Genomic DNA, 22,679 nt, shown 5'->3' with positions numbered 1-22,679 from the left:
GGCAGCCGGTATCAAGTGGAGTGCCCCAAGGGTCGGAGCTGGGGCCGGTTTTACTCAATATCTTCATTAACGATCTGGAGGATGGTGTGGACTGCACCCTTAGCAAGTTTGCAGATGACACTAAACTGGGAGGAGTGGTTGATACACTGGAGGGTAGGGATAGGATACAGAGGGACCTAAACAAATTAGAGGATTGGGCCAAAAGAAATATGATGAGGTTCAACAAGGACAAGTGCAGAGTCCTGCACTTAGGACGGAAGAATCCCATGCACTGCTACAGACTAGGGACCGAATGGCTGGGCAGCAGTTCTGCAGAAAAGGACCTAGGGGTTACGGTGGACGAAAAGCTGAATATGAGTCAACAGTGTGCCCTTGTTGCTAAGAAGGCTAATGGCATTTTGGGTTGTATAAGTAGGGGCATTTCCAGCAGATCAAGGGATGTGATCATTCCCCTCTACTCAGCACTGGTGAGGCCTCATTTGGAGCACTGTGTCCAGTTTTGGGCCCCACACGACAAGAAGGATAAATTGGAGAGAGTCCAGCGGAGGGCAACAAAAATGATTAGGGGGCTGGAGCACATGACTTCTGAGGAGAGGCTGAGGGAACTGGGATTGTTTAGTCTGCAGAAGAGAAGAATGAGGGGGGATTTGATAGCTGCTTTCAACTACCTGAAAGGGGGTTCCAAAGAGGATGGATCTAGACTGTTCTCAGTGGTAGAAGATGACAGAACAAGGAGTAATGGTCTCAAGTTGCAGAGGGGGAGGTTTAGGTTGGATATTAGGAAAAACTTTTTCACTAGTAGGGTGGTGAAGAACTGGAATGGGTTACCATTCCACTAGGGAGGTAGTGGAATCTCCTTCCTTAGAGGTTTTTAAGGTCAGGCTAGACAAAGCCCTGGCTGGGATGATTTAGTTGGGTTTGGTCCTGCTTTGAGCAGGGGGTTGGACTAGATGACCTCCTGAGGTCCCTTCCAACCCTGAGATTCTATGATTCTATGATTCTGGGTCCTTTCCCAAAAAAAACACCCAAAGGAAAACAATACGTACTAACTTTCATCGATTTTGCCACCCGATGGCCGGAAGCAGTACCCTTAAGCAATACCAGGGCTAAAAGTGAGCGCCAGGCATTAGCAGACATTTTTGCCTGGGTAGGGTGACCCTCCGACACCCTTACCAATTCAGAAACTAATTTCCTGGCAGGGACCATGAAAAACCTGTGAGAAGCTCATGGGGTGAATCACTTGGTTGCCACCCCTTACCACCATCAAACCAATGGCCTGGTGGAGAAGTTTAATGAAACTTTGGGGGCCATGATACGTAAATTCGTAAATGAACACTCCAATGATTGGGACCTAGTGTTGCAGCAGTTGCTTTTTGCCTACAGGGCTGTACCACATCCCAGTTTAGGGTTTTCACCATTTGAACTTGTGTATGGCCCTGAGGTTAAGGGGTCATTACAGTTGGTGAAGCAGCAATGGGAGGGGTTTACGCCTTCTCCAGAAACTAACATTCTAGACTTTGTAAGCAGCCTACAAAGCACCCTCCGAAACTCTTTAGCCCTTCAGCCCTTTTCCAAAAAGAGAAAAAGGCCTGGTATGATAAACAGTCCAGAGAACGGTCCTTCAAAGTAGGAGACCAAGTCGTGATCTTAAAGGCCTCATGGGAAGGGCCCTTCATGGTTCAGGAGCGCCTAGGAGCTGTTAACTATCTCATAGCATCCCCCACCTCCAAACTAAAGCCTAAGGTATACCATGTTAATTCTCTTAAGCCCTTTTATTCCAGAGAATTAAAAGCTTCCCAGTTTACAGCCCAGGGAACAGATGACGCGGAGTGGCCTGAAGTTGTCTACTACAAAGGGAAAAGTGACGGTGGAATGGAAGAGGTGAACCTTTCCACGACCCTTGGACGTCTGCAGCGACAGCAGATCAAGGAGCTAATGCACTCTCCATGAAAGTTTCCCAGAGTTAACTGGTTAAAATTGTCCTTAAAATGTAAAAAATCTTGTCGTTTTTACATAACTAGTAGTATGTGTAAAGGTGAATGTGTTTTATTAATCTATTTACTCTAAAGTTCTAGGAAAAAATCACAGCCAGTGCGGTCCAACACTGTCTGAGATTTGGGGGGCGTGTCATAAACAGATAGTTAAGGGTTAATGCCTCTTTTACCTGTAAAGGGTTAAGAAGTTCACCTAGCCTATCTGACACCTGACCAGAGGAACCAATGGGGGAACAAGATGGTTCAAAAGGAAGGAGGGAAGTTTTCCTTTGTTTAGAGTCTCAGTTTCAGCCGGAGTGAAAAAGATCAAGGAACCAGCCTCTTATCAGAGTAGTAAGTTATAGAAAGGAATAAATATGTTTATGTTTATTTCTTTGTAACCTGTCTTGGGCAATTAGAGGTAGAATCAAATTGGGTATTTGGGTATTTTCATTGGTGTACTAGATTTTTGCCCAGGGGAACATCCTCTGTGTTTTGAATCTGTTGTCTGTGAGAGTAGCTGGTATGCTAATCTCTCCCAGAGGGTTTTCTTTTACCTTTCTTTTCTTTAATTAAAAGCCTTTTTCTTAATACCTGATTGATTTTTCCTTGTTTTTAGATCCAAGTGGGTTGGATCTGGATCCACCAGGAGTTGGTGGGAGAAATGAAGGGGATGGTTAATTTCTCCTTGTTTTAAGATCCAAGGGGTTTGGATCTGTGTTCACCAGGAAATTGGTGAAGTTTCTCAAGGCTACCCAAGGAAGGGAGTGCTTGTGAATGGTGGCAGCCAGACCAGATCTAAGATGGTAATTGAGCTTAGAGCTTCTCATGCAGGTCCCCCACATCTGTACCCTAAAGTTCAGAGTGGGGAAGGAACCTTGACAGGGGCAATCAGGACTGCACGCAGTATTCAAGATGTGAGCATACCAGGGATTTATATAGTAAAAGTGGAGGATCTTGGTTTGCCAGACTGATCAGCAAAGGCAATGCTGACAAACTATGTGAAAAGGCTGCAAAACACCAATCCTCTGGACTGCATCAACAAGCAGAAAGCCTTATAAGCCAGTCATTGTCAAAGCTGATTTTAGAAGTACTTAATGAGGCTGTTAAGAATGCTGGAGACACAACATAGTTTATGCAAACAAACATGGCTGTCACATAATACTTTCTCTTTAAGCAAGAGATACTATACACTACAAACTGGAGGCCAATGTTAAGTGCATTGTCATTTGTTAATCCGGAAATTGGACACTGGTTCAGCCCAAGACCAGCAATGCTCACTATTTTTCTGCAAGAAACTCAACTGACTGGTTAGAAGCATCCAGTGCAACAGTGAAAGACTCAGCAGTTGAAAAAGTAAAGAACTCTCTCACTGCATTCAGAAAACGTACATACAGGGTTGATGAATGCACCGATGCAAATGAGTGTCAAGTATTAAGTCACTACCTATATTATCTTGATTTCAGTGGTAGGTCAGAAGATAAATTTCTAGATGTTCAGGTTTGTAGCAGGGTGAACCTCTGCTCCTGCTGTGTGGGGTTTAAAAGTGGCCTGGCAGGGCTTGAGAGCAGTGGCTCTAAAAGCTGGGCTGATTAGGGAAGTGGCTGCAGCTGGGGCCACGCCCCAAACTGAACAGGGCCTTATAAGAAGGCCAGGGAAGCCAGAAGCCCAGACAGTCTTCCTCTGCCTGAGGAGGAAGAAGGGCCTGGCTGCAGGGGCTATAGGCAAGGTACCTAGGGTGAAGCAGGGCTGGGGAAAGGCTGAGGAGCTGGGGAGCTCCAGCCTGGAAAGCCCCAGGCTGCAGCCTAGCAGAGGGCTAACAGGTACTAGGGGTTGCAGAGGGCAACGGGGTAGGCCAAGGCAGCAGGTCCAAACCCTCCTTTGCCTGTGATGAGTAGGCTGATACTGCAGTCTGCCCCAGAGTGTGGGGTTAGACAATGACTGGCAGAAGCCAATACTGAGGCAAGGTGGGGATAGAGGGTGGGGGTTCCCTGAGGAGGGGAGACCCTAAGAGAAAGGGGTTACTGCTAGGGGGCAGCAACCCATGTGAAAGGGCGGGTCCAGGGAGGGACACGGGGGGCCTGAGGACAGGTGGATCACCGGCCTGCAGGGGGCGCTCCAGCGCTGGAAAAGAGCTAATTCCCAGAGTCACCAGCAGGAGGCGCCACAGGGGTGAGTCCGACCCGTTACACGGTTATAGAAGACACTGCATCTCTGAAACCCACACCTTAGAAGAGTAAATGCTTGTCAGCTGAACCCCAAACAGATGGCTGCTTGTGCATTTGATGGAGCTGCAAACTTCTCTGGAAGACATAGTGGAGTACGAGGTTTTACAGATGCCTGTCTTATAAAACAGACAATTGAGTGGAGGCACTACCAGCAATGGGGATGCCATGTGATCAAGACAGAATAGAGAATTTGAATACAGATGCCTGGTCTACACTACGCGTTTAAACCGATTTTAGGAGCGTTAAACTGATTTAACGCTGCACCCGTCCACACTAAGAGGCCCTTTATATCGATATAAAGGGCTCTTTAAACCGGTTTCTGTACTCCTCCCTAACGAGAGGAGTAACGCTAATATCGGTATTACCATATCGGATTAGGGTTAGTGTGACCGCAAATCGACGGTATTGGCCTCTGTGCGGTATCCCACAGTGCACCACTGTGACCGCTCTGGACAGCAATCTGAATTCGGATGCAGTGGCCAGGTAGACAGGAAAAGCCCCGCGAACTTTTGAATATCATTTCCTGTTTGCCCAGTGTGGAGCTCCGATCAGCACGGGTGGCGATGCAATCCCAAATCCAAATCCAAAAAGAGCTCCAGCATGGACCGTACGGATGTGATCGCTGTATGGGCAGACAAATCTGTTCTATCAGAGATCCGTTACAGAAGACGAAATTCCAAAGCATTTTAAAAAAATCTCCAGACAGAGGCCACAGCAGGGACTCAGCACACTGCTGCATGACAAGCGTAATGGAAAGCCAAAGAATCAAATGGACGCTCATGGAGGGAGGGAGGGGGTCTGAGGACTCAAGCTATCCCAGAGTTCCTGCAGTCTCCGAAAAGTATTTGCATTCTTGGCTGAGCTCCCAGTGCCTGTAGGGTAAAACACATTGTCCGGGGTGGTTCAGGGCATAGCTCATCAATTTACCCCCACCCCCCACCCCCAGAAGTAAAAGGAAAAAAAATCATCTCTTGACTTTTTTAAATGTCACCCTATGTGTACTGAATGCTGCTGGTAGACGCGATGCTGCGGCAGTGACCTGCAGCATCCTCTTTCCCCCTCCCTGATGGCAGATGGTACAATATGACTGATATCCATCGTCATCATCAGCCTTGTGGCAGATGGTACAGTGCAGTAGGACTGGTATCCATCCTCATCATCAGCCCGTGAGTGCTCCTGGCTGGCCTCCGTTGAGGTCGGCCGGGGGCGCCTGGGTAAAAATAGGAATGACTCCCGGTCATTCCCAGTAGATGGTACAGAACGGCTGGTAACCGTCTTCACCATAGCAACAGGGGGCTGAGCTCCATCAGCCCCCACCCTTCATGTGTAAAGAAAAGATTCTGTACTGCCTGGACTATCATAGCAGCGGAATGCTGGGCTCCTCTCCCCCACACTGCTTAATGTCCGGTCTGGACTATCATAGCAGCTGGAGGCTGCCTTCCCCTCATTTTATCTCACTAACAAGTCACTGTTTCTTATTCCTGCATTCTTTATTACTTCATCACACAAATGGGGGGACACTGCAACGGTAGCCCAGGAAGGCTGGGGGAGGAGGGAAGCAACAGGTGGTGTTGTTGCAGGGGCACCCCCCGTGAATGGCATGCAGCTCATCATTTCTGTGGGATCTGACATGGAGCGGCTGTGCTCTCTGGTTCCCTGATACACTGGTTCTCTAGTACACTTGCCCCATATTCTAGGCAGGACTGATTCTATTTTTAGATACCATAAAGGAGGGATTGACTCGGGGAGTCATTCCCATTTTTGTCTTTTGCGCCCCCAGCCGACCTCAGCCAGGGTCACCCATGACAGCAGCAGACAGTACAGTATAGAAGGACTGGTAACCGTCATCTCATTGCCAATTTACAATGGCAGCAGATGGTACAGAACGGCTGATAACCGTCTCTGCTATCATGCAAAAGCAATTGAATGCTGCTGTGTAGCGCTGCTGAATCGCCTCTGTCAGCGGCATCTAGTACACATATGGTGACAGTGACAAAAGGCAAAACAGGCTCCATGGTTGCCATGCTATGGCGTCTGCCAGGGCAATCCAGGGAAAAAGGGTGCGAAATGATTGTCTGCCGTTGCTTTCCCAGAGGAAGGAGTGACTGACGACATTTACCCAGAACCGCCCGCGACAATGATTTTTGCCCCATCAGGCACTGGGATCTCAACCCAGAATTCCAAGGGGCGGGGGAGACTGCGGGAACTATGGGATAGCTACGGAATAGCTACCCACAGTGCAACACTCCAGAAATCGATGCTAGCCTCGGACCGTGGACGCACACCGCCAAATTACTGTGCTTGCTGTGGCCGCGTGCACTCGACTTTATACAATCTGTTTTACTAAACCGGTTTATGTAAAATCGGAATAATCCCGTAGTGTAGACCTACCCAGAGTGGAATATCATACGATGAACAAATGTAGATTTGATTTCAACTTCTTCTTTATCATCACTAATGATTCAACCCAATTTTTGTGCTATGTTTCCTGGGATGAAAGAAGTAGGAATTCATCTCTTTCTACTCCCTGTCTCAACAGCTACAATTAAGCAATCTTTTTCCTCGCTGAATAGAATTTTGTGTTCTCAAAGAAGTTGCCTTCTGCCTGATCAGGAGCATATCATGAAGGACTGGAAGTATCTGACAAATGAGAAGCCACCAAAAATGAATGCACCGCATTCAAAAAGTTTATTAACAGAGTTGTGCAAACTTTCATCAAGAAACCAAGGATGTAGATACAGTGCTTCATATAGGCTTGTATAGCCAACTTTAATTTGTGTGATGATTTAAAAACATGAGTTAAATCTAATAAAATGGTCATGAAACATATTTCAGTTTTTATAATGGTGCCATACAGCCCACCTTTGCCCTAACGGTCTCACACCTCATCGGTCCTCACCCCTCCCCTGTATTTTTGAACACCGCCCCATCACAGGGTTTGGCTACACTTGCAGCTGTACAGCGCTGGGAGTTAAAGCTGTCTTCGTACAGCTGTGTAGGGAAAGCGCAGCAGTATGGCCACACTGACAGCTACCAGCGCTGCAGTGTGGCCACATTTGCAGCATTTGCAGTGGTGTTGGGAGTGGTGCATTATGGGCAGCTATCCCAGCGTTCAAGTGGCTGCAACGTGCTTTTCAAAAGAGGGGGGTGGGATGGAGTGTGACCGGGAGCATGGGGGAGACAGAGAGAGTGGATTTTTGGAGCTGACACTGTGTTACTGAGTTCACAACAAAACAAAGAGAGGCATCACAACAAAACAAAGAGTGTTATCTTTACTTAAAAAGCATTGTGGGAAGGTTCCAGAGTAGTAAGATTAATCACTGTTTACACTGGCACCCCAGCGCTGCAAGAGCAGCGCTATAGTCGTTATTCCCCAGGCTGAGGTGGAGTACAGCCAGCGCTGTAGCCAGGGAGATACAGCGCTGTATGTGCCTTGCCAGTGTGGACGGGGAGTAAGTTACAGCGCTGTAAAGCCACCACCAGCGCTGTAACTCTCTAGTGTAGCCAAGCCCTCAATTTCTGTGGAAAAAACACCAGTGAAAATTTTTTTCTGTGGGATACTTGTTTATATCACATTCTGTCAGCTACAGGATTCAACATCAACTATCCTCCTAATGTAAATACTAGGGTAGGTTTGTTTATTTTGCTAGGCTGCTTCACTGGCTCATTTGTTCGTGGGAGAAGCCTGAACCTCTAAAGAGCTATTCACCTCACCAAAAACATCACGTCAGGTTTTCAATAGAACTCTTTGCCTCCCCACTAAGGTTTGTCTGAGTTTGAGACCCTCAGTAACAACAGTTATAATCAACCTATGTCATGCTTTAAAGAGATCATGAGCACTTTACCAACGGCAGGCTCAGTTATGGCTCTAAAGCTTGAGCAATGGTGGGGAGGAAGAGAAGGTGGTACATCTTCAAGCAATGGTGGTAGGAGCAGTGTTTGTGCTGGTGGAAGTCAGGGGAAGCCCTGGGACCCTGGTGATCACTCTGTAGTGAGCGTTGCCCTCACTAGTACAGAATAAATGTAGCAGCATATACACTACACAATGCTCCTCTGGGGTACTCAAGAGGAGTACCCATCCCTTCTGGCCATCCCTTCTTCCTCTACCCATTTGCCATGAGGGTATTTAGGCAGCAGCAACATGCATGGGAGTGTTTGGGGGAAGGAAAGGACTTTTTGGCCCTCATCTCACCTCCACCGCCACTAATGTCTCTGTGTGATGGCAGCCATATTTTGACCCTGTAATAAACAGATAGGAACTGCTTCAGCCAGGAAAAATTTCAGGTGAGCATGGCTGGTCCTCAGTAAGGGAAATAGGAAACCCAAAATACTTCTCTCTCCTTTCTACCCAGCCCCCAGAGAATAAAATATAGCTGCATGGAGACAAACCCATCTGGCTCATCTTTACCCTACAGACTTCAAAATCTATTTCTGAACAAGCCCTTTCATCTCCAATGAGATATTAACACAAGAGCTTGCTGGAATCTATGCTCTCTTTGATCAGAAACCTTTCTCAGTCAAGGAAACAGGACAAGTGCATTGCTGCCTCTGCCTACCTGCTGAGTTGATGAACTGAAATGGTCAGAGATCGCACCAACACAGAAGTATACTGAAGGCGAACTCTAAGGAAATTAAGAGTTTAAATTATCCTCCATGTTCACCATCCCACTAACATGAATCCAGGCAGGGTCATCTGGAAGCTGAACACTTTATGCTTCCATCCCATACCACTGTCAAGTTTTAGCAAATTAGGACAAGTCAGCACGTAAGAACAGCACGATACAACCATATGTATCAGTAACTGATAATGGTAACAATTCATTACCTCTCCCTGCTACAGGTAGCAACTTCCTACTGGTAGCAGTTTCACACACCCTAGACTGTAAGAAACTGCTGTCTGTAGCAATTAGCTACATCATATAGCAGTTTTTAGCAAATTAGGACAAGTCAGCAAGTCTAAGGGGAAAAGCAATTGAAGACAACTGACAGTTTTTCAAAGAGACATTATTAAGGATGCAAGAGCGATCTATACCACTGAGTAGGAAGTCCGGCAAAAGACCACCCTGGCTTAACCAGGAGATCTTCAATGATCTAAAAATCAAGAAAGAGACCTACAAAAAGTGGAAACTAGGTCAAGTTACAAAGGATGATTATAAACAAATCACATAAGTATGTAGGGACAAAATAAGAAAGGCCAAGGCACAAAATGAGATCAAACTAGCTAGAGACATAAAGGGTAACAAGAAAACATTCTACAAATACATTAGAAGCAAGTGGTAGACAAAGGACAGGGTGGTCCCATTACTCAACGTGGTGGGGGGATAACAGAAAATGTGGAAAGGGAAGAGTTACATAAGAACGGCCGTACTGGGTCAGACCAAAGGTCCATCTAGCCCAGTATCCTGTCTACCAATGCCAGGTGCCCCAGAGGGAGTGGACCTAACAAGCAATGATCAAGTGATCTCTCTCCTGCCATCCATCTCCATCCTCTGACAAACAGAGGCTAGGGACACCATTCTTTACCCATCCTGGCTAATAGCCATTTATGGACTTAACCACCATGAATTTATCCAGTTCTCTTTTAAATGCTGTTATAGTCCTAGCCTTCAAAACCTCCTCAGGTAAGGAGTTCCATAAGTTGATTGTGCGTGGCGTGAAGAACTTCCTTGTATTTGTTTTAAACCTGCTGCCTATTAATTTCATTTGGTGACCCCTAGTTCTTGTATTATGGGAATAAGGAAATAACTTTTCCTTATCCACTTTCTCCACATCACTCATGATTTTATATACCTCTATCGTATCCCCCCTTAGTCTCCTCTTTTCCAAGCTGAACAGTCCTGGCCTCTAATCTCTCCTCGTACAGGACCCATTCCAAACCCCTTTTCTGAACCTTTTCTAGTGCCAGTATATCTTTTTTGAGATGAGGAGACCACATCTGTACGCAGTATTCGAGATGTGGGCATACCATCGATTTATATAAGAGCAATAATATATTCCCAGTCTTATTCTCTATCCTCTTTTTAATGATTCCTAACATCCTGTTTGCTTTTTTGACCGCCTCGGCACACTGCGTGGACATCTTCAGAGAACTATCCACGATGACTCCAAGATCTTTTTCCTGACTTGTTGTAGCTAAATTAGCCCCCAGCATATTGTATGTATAGTTAGGGTTATTTTTTCCAATGTGCATTACTTTACATTTATGCACATTAAATTTCATTTGCCATTTTGTTGCCCAATCACTTAGTTTTGTGAGATCTTTTTTGAAGTTTGTCACAGTCTGCTTTGGTCTTAACTATCTTGAGCAGTTTAGTATCACCTGCAAACTTTGCCACCTCACTGTTTACCCCTTTCTCCAGATCATTTATGAATAAGTTGAATAGGATTGGTCCGAGGACTGACCCTTGGGGAACACCACTAGTTACCCCTCTTCATTCATGCTTAATGACGTCTTTGTTTTGGTTTTCTCTAAGAAGGTTAGTGATGACTGGACGTCTAACATAGTGAATGCCAATAAAAATGAGGTAGGATTAGAGACAAAAATAGAAAAAGAACAAGTTAAAAATTACTTAGACAAATTAGATGTCTTCAAGTTACTAGGGCCTGATGAAATGCATCCTATAATACTCAAGGAGCTGACTGAGAAGATATCTGAGCCATTAACAATTATCTTTGAGAAGTCATGGAAGACGGGAGAGCTTCCAGAAGACTGGACAAGGGCAAATATAGTGCCAAGATATAAAAAGGGAAATAAGGACAACCCTGGGAATTACAAACCAGTCAGCTTAACTTGTGTACCCAAAAAGATAATGGAGCAAATAATTAAGCAATCAGTTCGCAAACATCTAGAAGAAAATAAGGTGATAAGTAACAATCAGCATGGATTTGTCAAGAACAAATTGAGTCAAACCAAGCTGATAGCTTTCTTTGACAGGGTAACAAGCCTTGTGGATGGGGGGGGAGTGGTAGACATGGTATATCTTGACTTTTGTAAAGTTTTTGATACTGTGTTGCATGACCTTCTCATAAACAAACTACTGAAATGCAACTTAGCTGGAGCTACAATAAAGTGAATGAAAAGCTGGTTGGAAAACCATTCCCAGAGAGTAGTTATCAGTGGTTCACGGTCATGCTGGAAGGGCATAATGAGTGGGGTCCTGCAGGGATCAGTTTTGGATAAGTTTCTATTCAATACCAATTCAATATCAATGATTTAGACAACAGCATTGAGAGCACACTCATAAAGTTTGCAGATGATACCAAGCTGGGAGGGGTTGCAAATGCTTTGGAGTACAGGATTATTATTCAAAATGATCTGGACAAACTGGAGAAACGGTCTGAAGTAAACAGGATGAAATTCAATAAGGACAAATGTAAAGTACTCCACTTAGGAAGGAACAATCAGTTGCACATATACAAAATGGGAAATGACTGCCTAGGAAGGAGTACTGCAGAAAGGGATCTGGAGGTCATAGTGGATCACAAGCTAAATATAAGTCAACAGTGTAACACTGCTTCAAAAAAAGGGAACATCATTCTGGGATATATTAACAGGAGTATTGTAAGCAAGACACGAGAAGTAATTCTTCCGCTCTACTCCGTGCTGACTAGGCCTCAAGTGGAGTGTTGTGTTCAGTTCTGGCGCCACATTTCAGGAAAGATGTGGACAAATTGGAGAAAGTCCAGAGAAGAGCAACAAAAATGATTAAAGATCTAAAAAACGTGACCTGTGAGGGAAGACTGAAACATGATAACCATTTTCAAGTACATAAAAGGTTGTTACAAGGAAAAAGGAAAAGAATTGTTCTTCTTAACCTCTGAGGAGAGGACAAGAAGCAATGAGCTTAAATTGCAACAAGGGAGGTTTAGGTTGGACATTAGGAAAAGCTTCCTGTCAGGGTGGTTAAGCACTGGAATAAATTGCCCAGGGAAGGGAATCTCCATCATTGGAGATTTTTAAGAACAGGGTGGACAAACACATGTCAGGAATGGTCTAGACAATTTTGTCTTGCCATGAGTGCAGGGGACAAACTGCTATCTGTAGGAATTTGTTACATCATTTTTTTTACAATAGCAGTTTCTTACACGCCATTACATATTAGTAACTGCTACAGGTTGCACATTCCTACAGGGAGCAGTTTCCTACATTACAACTGCAGTGGCGCCAGTCAAATCAGACCAACCAGCCATGGGCGCCACACAGGGGCGGCTCCAGGCCCCAGCACGCCAAGCGCGTGCTTGGGGCCGCATGCCGCGGGGGGCGCTCTGCCGGTCACCGGTCCAGTGGCAGGCGGCTCTGGTGGACCTCCCGCAGGCACCTCCCTGCGGGAGGTCCACCGGAGCCGCGGTACCGGCAACCAGCAGAGCGCCCCCCGCGGCATGCAGCCCCAAGCACGCGCTTGGGGCGGCGAAATGGCTAGAGCCGCCCCTGGCACCACACACAACAGCCGCCGGCCCCTTCCTAGGCTAGTGCCCCAGAGTCCCGGAAGGGTGGGCAGCACGGTCCCAGCCCTCCCCCCTCAGCCCCGGAGGCACGGCCCCAGCCCCCAAACTCGGAGGGCTGAGCGAGCGTGGCGGCCCTGGCGTGCAGGGCCAGGGCACAGAGGAAGAGACACAGACGCAAGAGGGGGACTAGTGGCGGAGTGTGGGTGGGGCGACACCTGCTCGCTGGGGTTGGCTCAGCCTCCCGCTGCCTGTGATACCTGCCGCCCACGCACTGGCCTTGCTTCACAGCTGAAATGGAGAGGAAAGTTCTCGCGCTCACAGTCCTCACGCGGGGGAAGGCGCCGCGACGTCAGCTTCCCGCCTCCTCTCTGCCGCTGCCAGCTCTGTGTGCGCGAGCCCCGACCCGGCCGGCACCCGCGCAAACGGAAACAACCACTCCCCGTGGCCTGATCCGCTGTCGTGGGGAGTATTCTGTGCCGGGCGGAGGCCTGGCTGGGACTCCTTCCCCCGGGAGCCCCTCCGCCTGGTGGTTTCTTCTTTACTTACCCTGTTGTTTTTCTTTTGACTGATGTCATGTGACTTTTACCACTTTTCACCAAATAAATGCTCATGACAACTTTACTGGAGCTACTTGGTGCCGTTCCCAGCTTTCCTGCCCCGCGGTCTCCCGTCTTTCCGGGGACTCACGTGGCAGTTCAACAATATTGTGTTGTCTTTTCACCACCCAGAATGTAAACGCCACCCTTATATCTGCACAGGGTGACCCCTGGCTTTGTGGGAGGGCTAGAAGTCTGTGAGGTGGGAGGAGGGATAGCTCAGTGGTTTGAGCATTAGCCTGCAAAACCCAGGGTTGTGAGCTCAGTCCTTGAGGGGGCCACTTAGGGATCTGGGGCAAAATCAGTACTTGGTCTTGCTAGTGAAGGCAGGGGGCTGGACTCAATGAGAGAGGTATCTATATGTTAGCCTGACCCCACTGGGGGAACTGGTGGTGGTGACTCCACATAAAAACTATCAAACATTTGCTTTTCTAACCACTATCTTTCAACTGCTTATGCTTTTGCCAGACTTCCAAGACTTGAGCTGAAGCTTTCTGTTTGGTCTTTGGGTCAGGCGGGGCTCTTTTGGAGAGTATCAGCATGAATGTTTCAGTTACTTTGGAGAATGAGGTTAGGGAAGTATGTAGTTTTGCTAATGTTAACCAATTTGTAAAGAGCTCCAGAGTTGGGTTAGAAACTTCAAAATCAGTGAGAGTCTTAAACTCAACATGCTTCCTTCTGCCTTCTCCATGAAAATCCATTTGGCTATGTTACAAGACACAAAGGTAAAGGTAATAATTAGAGATATACCAATCTCCTAGAGCTGGAAGGAACCTTGAAAGGTCATTGAGTCCAGCCCCCTGCCTTCACTAGCAGACCAATTTTTGCCCCAGATCCCTAAATGGCCCCCTCAAGGATTGAACTCACAACCCTGGGTTTAGCAGGCCAATGCTCAAACCACTGAGCTATCCCTCCCCCCACACAAAAGTTTGCACATGCATAGGAGAGCTTATTAGAGGTTTGCTACCAAAATTAACTTATATTTATGCTTCCTTTCAGGAGATCCTGCAGAAGCTGCTAGTTGGTATAAATGGCCTGTGCAGCACTGCTGAGGGCTAAGGAGGAAAGGTGCTCCATGTGGGGGAGAAGTTCATAGGCTCCTCTACAGCATTCACCTAGGAAGGAGATACAACAGCTCACTCCAAACTTGTCTCATCTTATCCCAAACTAAATCTTCTCCCTAACACTGCGTGACAACCTTGGCCAGGTACAGACCACAGGCACCAGTTTCCTCCTTGCTTTGGGGTTGCTCAACCCCCTGCTCTGCCACAGGCCCTGTCCTGCCTCTTCCTGCCCCCATTCCACCCTAAATCCTGACCCCACTCTACCCGTGCTCTGCCCCACTTCTTTCCTCCCAGTTCCACCTACTCCTCTGATTATGCCCCATCCCCGCTCCTCCTCTTTCCCCAGTGCCACCTGCATGCTGCGGAACAGCTGATCGTGGCGGGCAGGAAGTGCTGGGAGGGAAGGAAGGAGGGGGAGGAGCTGGTGCTAAGCACCCATTAATTTTTTTCCTGATATGCTGTCCCTTGGCTGTTTTATGTGCAGAACCAAAATCATATCAGCCCTGCAGGTGAGATAGGCAAAGGAATGCCTAGTTTCAGAATCCCACTGGGGCTTTGGCTGGCACTCTAAGCAACTTCTTAGCTGTGAGGCAACATCACTACTTATCTGGCATTGTGCATGCCTACCAGCAGATACCTAGACTGCACTGCAACTTTAGGAGCCAACAGGTTTAGGTGGCAGCTGAGAAGGGGTTTTGAGAATGTCAGTGGCACCTAAATGTTGGATGTACATGGTTAAAGAGGATACAGATGTAAGTCTTTTTGTAAATCTAGCCCCTAGTTATCAAGGAACTCACATGGGGCAGGGCTTCAGGCGGCGTGGGCACCCTGCAGCTCCCGGCCCAGTGGTGGGGATACCCTGCAACTCCAAGCTGCAGATGGCAGGGGACCCTACCTGCTACCTATGGGATTGTTTTAATTACATGTATTTTTTGTTATTTAATTGTATAAATATTTAAATTATCATTTATATTTCTTTTCGTGTCATTTTTTCTGGAAAACACAAAGGTCAGCTGTAGGCAGGGGAGCTGAAGATGCTGTGCTTAGGGGCATCCATGGTGTAAATCTGGCCCTGCCTGTCTTAGGCATCTAACTCCTGGAGAGGGTTCATGGTTCAGACTTCCAAATGGAGGGAGAAGTCTAAGATCCAGATCAATGGGGGTTAGGTGCCTAAGTACCTTCTGAGGATCTGGGCTCAGCATTGTAATGCCTAACTTTTAGCCATCTTGCCATGCAGTGGAATCCACTGTTCAGGGTTAGGCGCCCCAGGCTCCTCATACAATACATGTAGGGTGTGAGGAGTCAGTTGCATACGAATGGGATCCACAAAAGCCAGAATACTAAGGGAGGAACCCACCTAAGATAGCTAATAGGATATGCCAAAGTGAGGGGTGGGTCCTAACCCCCACCCTTCAGAGGGAGTTAGATGCGTAAGTGTGAGCCAGATGGAAGTGCCTGTCTTTTCTCAGCTGTGAACTCTCAGAGTTAGGTGCCTAAGCCAATTCTCACAAAAAATGCAGGAAGAGCAGGTGCCCTTGTCCCCCATTCTGTCCCTTTCAACTTTTAGCCCGGTTGTTAGGGCAGTCTTCCAGGATCAATTCCCCTCTCTTCCTAAGTGGAAAAAGGATGTGAACTTGTTTCCCACCTCTCAGAAGAGTGCCATAACCACTGGGCAGTGGAGTATTCTGGGGCAGGTCTTTTTCAATCTCTTCTGCTGAAGCTGTTCCACTTTTTTATAACTAATTAAATATACACTGGTCCAGGGAGAGGGAGAGTGACTGCACCCTAGTGATTAGGGAACTCACCTGAGATATATGTTCCAATGCCCCTGCTCCAATGCCTGTTTAATTATTTATACAATACCTGTTCCTGACACCTACTTTGTCCCTGTCGTCTTCACGGTGCTCCTCACTGTGGTTCCTGTTTCACTGGTCCTGTGTGTTTCCCTGGTTCCGGTTTTGGCTCCCTATAGTTTATGCAAAAGATTGGTGAAGTAAACTATTTGCTTAATACCTTTTGTAACCCACATGTGTTAAGTTCTGGGTCTGGGCTCCATGCCTATTTGGGTGTTAACCACCAAGTATTTTATAAATAAAACCCTTGTTTTGTTTGTACCCTAACTATTTCTTGTGTTATTTTTAAAGTGTTTGTTCACCTCCTCCCCCTGCCAGGTAGACTAGACCCTGCAGACATATGTCAAGGCGTCAAAGCAGCGTGTCAGACTGCCGGCATCACAGGTTCAAATCATGTGTGTACCGGGGTAGCCATTGTCTAAGCCTCTCTTCCGGGGGATCATCTCCTTTCCTCATTTTGTGTGTGTATGTGTTTGTTGACCTCCTCTTTCCCTGCCTCCCTCCCTCCCCCTCTGCCAGATGGAACTAGGCCCTGCAGGCATAGGTCAAGGGTTAGCAGCAGTGGGGTCAGGATGCAGGATGGGTTCAAATTGTGTGTGCCGGAGTAACCATTGTCTCAGAATCTACTCACAGGTGGCTCTGCTCCCTTCCTGAGTGTATGTGTGCGTGTGTGCTTCTTGACCCTCTTTCTTCCCTCCCTTCCCTCTCTGCCAGGTAGACCTAAGCCCTGCAGGTGTACATCGAGGGGTGGCAGCAGTGGGGTCAGTCTTCTGGCCTCATGTTTTCAAATTCTGTGTATCCCATGGTAGCCACCATCTCAGAATCTCCTTACGGGTGGCTCCCCTCCCTTCCTTAGTGTGTGTGTGCGTGTGTTCGTTGACCTCCCTTCCTTCTATGCCAGGTAGAACTAGGCCCTGCAGGTGTAGGTCAAGGAAACACATCTGTCGGGTCATGCTGCTGACTTCGCAGGTTCAAATCATATGTGTACTTGGTTAGCCATCGTCTCAGAATCTCCTCACAGATAGCTCCTCTCCCTTCCTCAGTGTGTGAGTATGCGTGTTTGTTGACCTCCTCCCAGTAGCATAGCTAGTGGAGGAGCGGCCCCTCCCAGCACAAGTGGCACCTTTTTAATTTTACTCACCTGGGAGCGGGAAAAAAAAGGCGCCACCCACTGCGGCGCTTTTACTGATGGGGAGGCACTCTGGATCTTCGGCAGCACTTTGGTGGTGGGACCTTCACTCGCTTCAGGTGTCTTTGGCAGCACTGAAGCTTCATTGCCGAAATGCCGCCAAAGACCTGCGGAGTGAGTGAAGGTCCCACCGCTGAGGTGCCGCCAAAGACCCGTAGCACTGCCCCGTCAGTAAAAGCGTCTTTTTTTGCTCCCCCTCTTCCCTCCACCTGACTACGCCAGGGGCGGCTCCAGGCACCAGCTAAACCGGCGGGAGCTGGTAGCGTGGCCCCTCCCCAGCTGCAGAGGACAGGCCGCTCCTCGGCTTGTCCCCGCCGGTGCACGCCAAGAAGCGGCCTCTGCTCTGCAGCCGGGGCAGGGCCGTGGTACCAGCTCCCGCCTGGGGTGTGGGAGTGGGGTGGCTGCTGACCGCGGGAGTGCAGCCCGAAGTTAACAAGCTGAGGAGCGGCCCGTCCTCTACAGCCGGGACAGGGCCGCGGTACCAGCTCCGCCTGGGTCGGGGGGAGGGAGGGGGGTTGCCGCTTACCGCGGAAAGGCGGGAACTGGTAGCGCGACCCTTCCTCGGCTGCAGAGGACGGGCCGCTCCTCAGCTTGTTCGCGCCGCGGCCACCCCCTCAGGCGGGAGCCGGTAGCGCAGCCCTGCCCGGGCTGCAGAGGACGGGCCGCTTCTCCTCCGCTTGTCCCGGCCGGTGCACTCCGAGAAGCGGCCCCTCCTTTGCAGCCGGGGCAGGGCCGCGCTACCAGCTCCGCCTGAGGGCGGGGGGTGGCCGCTTACTGCGGAAGAGCGGCGCGAGCTGGTAGCGCGGCCCTTCCCCGGCTGCAGAGGAGAGGCCGCTCCTCAGCTTGTTCGCGCCGCAATCCCGTGGGCAGCGGCCACCTCCCCCCCCACACCCTCCAGGCAGGAACCGGTAGCGTGGCCCTGCCTGGACAGCAGAGGACGGGGTCGCCACTGCCTCCTGCTCTAGCTCCCCCCTCTGCCAGGTAGAACTAGGCCCTTCAGGCATAGGTCAAGGGGTGCCAGGAGTGGGATCAGGCTACCAGCCTTGTGCCTTCAAATTGTGTGTGTGCATGGGTAGCCATCGTCTTAGAATCTCCTTGCAGGCTTCTTGTCTCCCTTCTTCAATGGCTGTGTCTGTGTGTGTGTTTGTTGACCTCCCTCCTTCTCTCCCTCCCCCATCTGCCAGGTAGAACTAGGCCCTGCAGGCGCAATTAAATGGGTCGAAGCAGTGTGATCAGGATGCTGACCTTGTGGGTTCAAATCATCTGTGTGCTGGGGTAGCCATCATCTCAGAATCTCCTCACGGGTGTCTCATCTCCCTTCTTCCATGGGTGTGTCTGTGTATGTGTGTGTGTGTTCACTGACCTTCCTCCCTCCCTCCCTTCTCTGCCCAGTAAAACTAGGCCATTTAGGTGTAGGTCAAGGGGTCACAGCAGTGAGGTCAGACTGCCGGCCTCGTGGGTTCAAATCGTGTGTGTGCCCAATTAGTTATCATCTCAGAATCTCCTTGCCGGTGGCTCGTGTGTGTGTGTGAACCTCCCTCCCGCCCTCCCCTTTCTGCCAGGTAGAACTACGCCCTGCAGTCATAGGTCAAGATGTCACAAAAGTGGAGTCAGGCTCCCAGCCTCACTGCTTCAAATCGCGTGTGCCAGGGTAGCCATCGTTTCAGAATCTCCTCACGAGAGGCTCCACTCCCTTCCAAAGTGTGTGTTTGTGTGTGTTGACTTCCCTCCCTGCCTCCTGTCCCCCTCAGACAGGTAGAACTTGGCTCTGCCGGCATAAGTCAAGTAGTCGCAGCCTTGTAGCTTAAAATTGTCTGTGTGCTGGGGTAGCCATCATCTCAGAATCTACTCATGGGTGGCTCCTCTCCCTTCCTCTGTGTGTGTGTGTGTATTTGTTGACCTCCCTCACTCCCCCCTCTGCCAGGTAGAACTAGGCCCTGCAGGCATACGTCAATGGATGTCACAGCAGTGTGCTCAGATTGCCGACCTTGAAAGTTCAAATCATCTGTGTGCTGGGGTAGCCATCATCTCAGAATCTCCTCACAGGTGGCTCCTCAACCTTCCTCACAGTGTGTTTGTTTGTGTCTGTGTGTTTGTTGACCTCCCTCTCCTCTCTGCCAGGTAGAACTAGGCCCTGCAGTTCAATGGGTCAACTAGGTCAATGGGTCGCAGCACAGGGTCAAGCTGCCATCCTCTCGGATTCTAATAGTCTGTGCTGGGATAGCCATTGTCTCTGAATCTCTTCATGGGTGGCTTTCCTCTCCCTTCGTGTGTGTCTGTGCATGTACTAGTACTCCTCCCCCCTCCACCTCCGCTAGGTAGAACTATCCCTGCCGGTATAGGTTAAGGGGTTACAGCAGTGGCTTCAGGCTGCCAGCCTCATAGGTTCAAATGGTTTTGTGTGCTGGGTTAGCCATAGTCTCAGAATCTCCTCACGGGTGGCTCCTCTCCCTTTCTCAGTGTGTGTGTTTATAGACCTCCCTTCCTCCCCCTTCTGCAAGGTAGAATTAGACCTTGCAGGCGTAGGTCAAGGTGTCGCAGCACAGGGATCAGGCAGCTGGCCTCACGAGTTCATATCACGTGTGTGCTGGGATAGCCATCATCTCAGAATATCCTCATGGGTCGCTTCTCTCCCTTTGTGTGTGTGTGTTGATCTCCCTTCCCCCTGCCAGGTAGAACTACACCCAGCAGGTGTAGATAAAGGGGGTTAGGCTGCCAGCCTTGCAGGTTCAAATCGTGTGTGTGCTGGGGTCATCGTCTCGGAATCTCCTCATGATTGGCTCCTCTCCATTCCTCAATGTGTGTGTGACATTTCCCTCTGGTGTTATCTGGACTGGTGATCTGCTAGGTCCCTCCAGTCCTTGACTCTGGGAGCCAGGCTTACCCTGCTCTGCTGTTAGAACCCCCACTTCTAGACTGTTCACACAAACCCTCTGACATGTAAGCTGCTCCTTGGATTGTGCAACCAAATTATACTAGACAATATCTCCGGTCCCAGACACAACCCTAGGAACCTCCATCTTGCAGTGTCCAGTTATGCCCGCTGGATGCTGCAAGCTTATATGAGTTTGTTGATTTAACAAAGAAATTGATATGCACCAGGCTTGTTATCCCAAGGAGAGTCTCTGACATGCTTCAAACCAAATGCACTGCTTCAGGTAGAATAAACAAACAGCTTTATTAACTACAAACTTAGATGCTTCTCACCACAAGCTGGCTAGTTGTCCTTCAGCCAGGCTCTCCCCTTTGATCAGTGCTTCAGTCACTTGGTGGTGATGTCTGTAGATAGAGGTGGAAGAGAGAGGAAGAGCATGGCAAACATCTCTCCCTTTTATCATGTTCTTTCTTCCCTCTTGGCTTTGCCCCCCCCCCCCCCGAGTCAGTCCCAAACTGACCAAAGGAAGGGAGGTGACTCACTCTGAGAGTCCAACAAATCCTTTTGTTGCTGCCTAGGCCAGCGTCCTTTGTTCCTGTGAGGCTGAGCTGGGTTTGTTCTATACATGCCCTGATGAGGTGTAAACTGCCCCATACTTTTGCATCCCACGAAGTGGGTATTCACCCACGAAAGCTCATGCTCCAAAACGTCTGTTAGTCTATAAGGTGCCACAGGACTCTGCTGCTTTTACGGCTACCCCTCTGATAGATTTTTGTCTGGCCTTGCTTTAAATCATGAGGATACATTCTGAGCTTCATAACTATATACATGAAATTATAACCTATAACATTACTGTAACAACAATTACTATAACATCATTATAACAACAATGCTCAGTGCATCATGAGTCTTCCAAAGACACCCGACATGACAACCTTTGCATTAGATATCACACAATCATATTACAAGGATGAACATGTGGGTTCTGGGTGTTCCCCCGAGGTACAGACGTCACATATCCCCCCTTAGTTTACTGCAAGAGGGTTAGCCACTGACTATCTTGAAGGCAGTTTGTGTTATGGTTCTTTTGGCATCCAGCCATTAAGGCTAATAGGTGGTGTGCCTCAGTTTCCCCATTCACACACAGCAAACCAGTTTTTTTTATGGTTTCTCTGCTATGATAAGCTTTAAACCTGTTTATAGATATTAATTGAAAAGTAGCATTATTATAAGGTTTAACATAAGTAACAAAATTCTTATCCCAAAACTTGTCATTAATACCAAAAAAATTTATCACAGATGGGTGTTTACAAGTATCTCTATGATACCATGCTCTCTGTTCAAATAGTGTAGTAGGAGGTAAGTTTGTTCATTACTCATGGTGTCTTTTGATTCTCTCCCATGTAATCAGTCACTGGCTTTTCTTTCCATCCAGTGTTCCCTTCTGTATGGGCTCTTAATTTAATCATGTTTCTGGTATTTTGATATCTCAGGGTCTGGCAAGATAATTGTTCATGGGGATCCTGCACGTTGGCTGGCCCTTTCGGGAGCAGTCTCCCAACCCCAGGACTGTACATATGCAGAAAACCCAGCTCCCCTCTTGGGGTTACCCTGTGTCTCCCCCTCCCAGCACTGAGTCCTTCCCTGCCCCCTAGAGGGCTGTGATCTGTGCTCTCTGGGCTAGGTGTGTTTACCCTTTGATCAGATGCATCTTTTCCTAGCAGCTTTGCCATAACTGCTCCCTGTCTCTCACCAGCCTGGGGGAGAACACCCCTTTCTTTGTCAGTTGGGTCATTTGTGTTCTCACAAACTACCACCTGGCAATTTCCCGGTCTCAGCTCCTCTGTTGTCAAAGGCATTGGAGCTGCAACTTGATTTAAAGAGACAATTACTTTCCAAAAACTTACCAGAAATAGCATCCTGAAAAAATGGGACCTGGATTGGGGTACCCTCCGCCACCTCTTTCTCTATCCCTGAAAAGTTAGTTGTGTGATTGCTCCCCTCGAGGAGATCAGTTACACAGTTCCTTCTCAAAATCTGGGTCACAGGCTGAGTGAGATGAGATGCTGATTCAGCCATCCTTCAAGTGTCCTGGGCAGGGCCGGCTCTAGCTTTTTTGCCACCCCAAGCAAAATAAAATTTGGCTGCCCCCACCCCAGTCCTGGGCTCCCTCCCACACCCCGCTGCTGCCCCAGCCCTGGGCTCTCCCCCATACCCCCTGACACCCAGGCCTGGGATCACACACACCTCGTGCTGCACCAGCTCTGGGCACCCCCCTTCTCCCCCACCAGTGTCCCCCCACCTCCTGCCACCCCAGCCCTGGGCTCTGCCCCCTCCACCTGCACCCCCTGCCGCCCCAGCCCTGGGCTTTCTTCCCCACCCTCCCACACCTGCACCCTCCTTCTGCCCCAGCCCTGGGTCACCGGTGACTTGCTCCCAGGGCGTGTCATTCAGTA

At 48.8% G+C, this 22,679-nt stretch overlaps 1 protein-coding gene across 6 annotated transcripts in view; it reads right to left on the bottom strand.

Moving 5' to 3' along the window:
- Positions 1 to 18,010, bottom strand: part of MAJIN (membrane anchored junction protein) — a 169,961-nt gene extending 151,951 nt beyond the window's left edge. For 4 of the 6 annotated variants that reach the window (XM_045007060.1, XM_045007061.1, XM_045007055.1 and 1 more), the window contains exons 1-2: positions 17,875 to 18,010; positions 16,187 to 16,272 (exon numbers count right to left, since the gene is read on the bottom strand). The gene's annotated coding sequence lies outside the window, so the exon portion shown is untranslated. Of the gene's footprint in view, positions 1 to 16,186; positions 16,273 to 17,300; positions 17,434 to 17,874 lie in introns of those variants that run through there. The other 2 variants (XM_045007056.1, XM_045007057.1) reach the window with 2 other exon arrangements.
- Between the last annotated feature and the right edge of the window lie 4,669 nt (positions 18,011 to 22,679).

This window comes from Mauremys mutica, chromosome 2 (assembly GCF_020497125.1).
Source record: "Mauremys mutica isolate MM-2020 ecotype Southern chromosome 2, ASM2049712v1, whole genome shotgun sequence".
Lineage (NCBI taxonomy): Eukaryota > Metazoa > Chordata > Testudines > Geoemydidae > Mauremys > Mauremys mutica.
The sequence above is the reverse complement of the archived record's forward strand: the minus strand, read 5'-3'. Positions and strand labels throughout refer to the sequence as shown.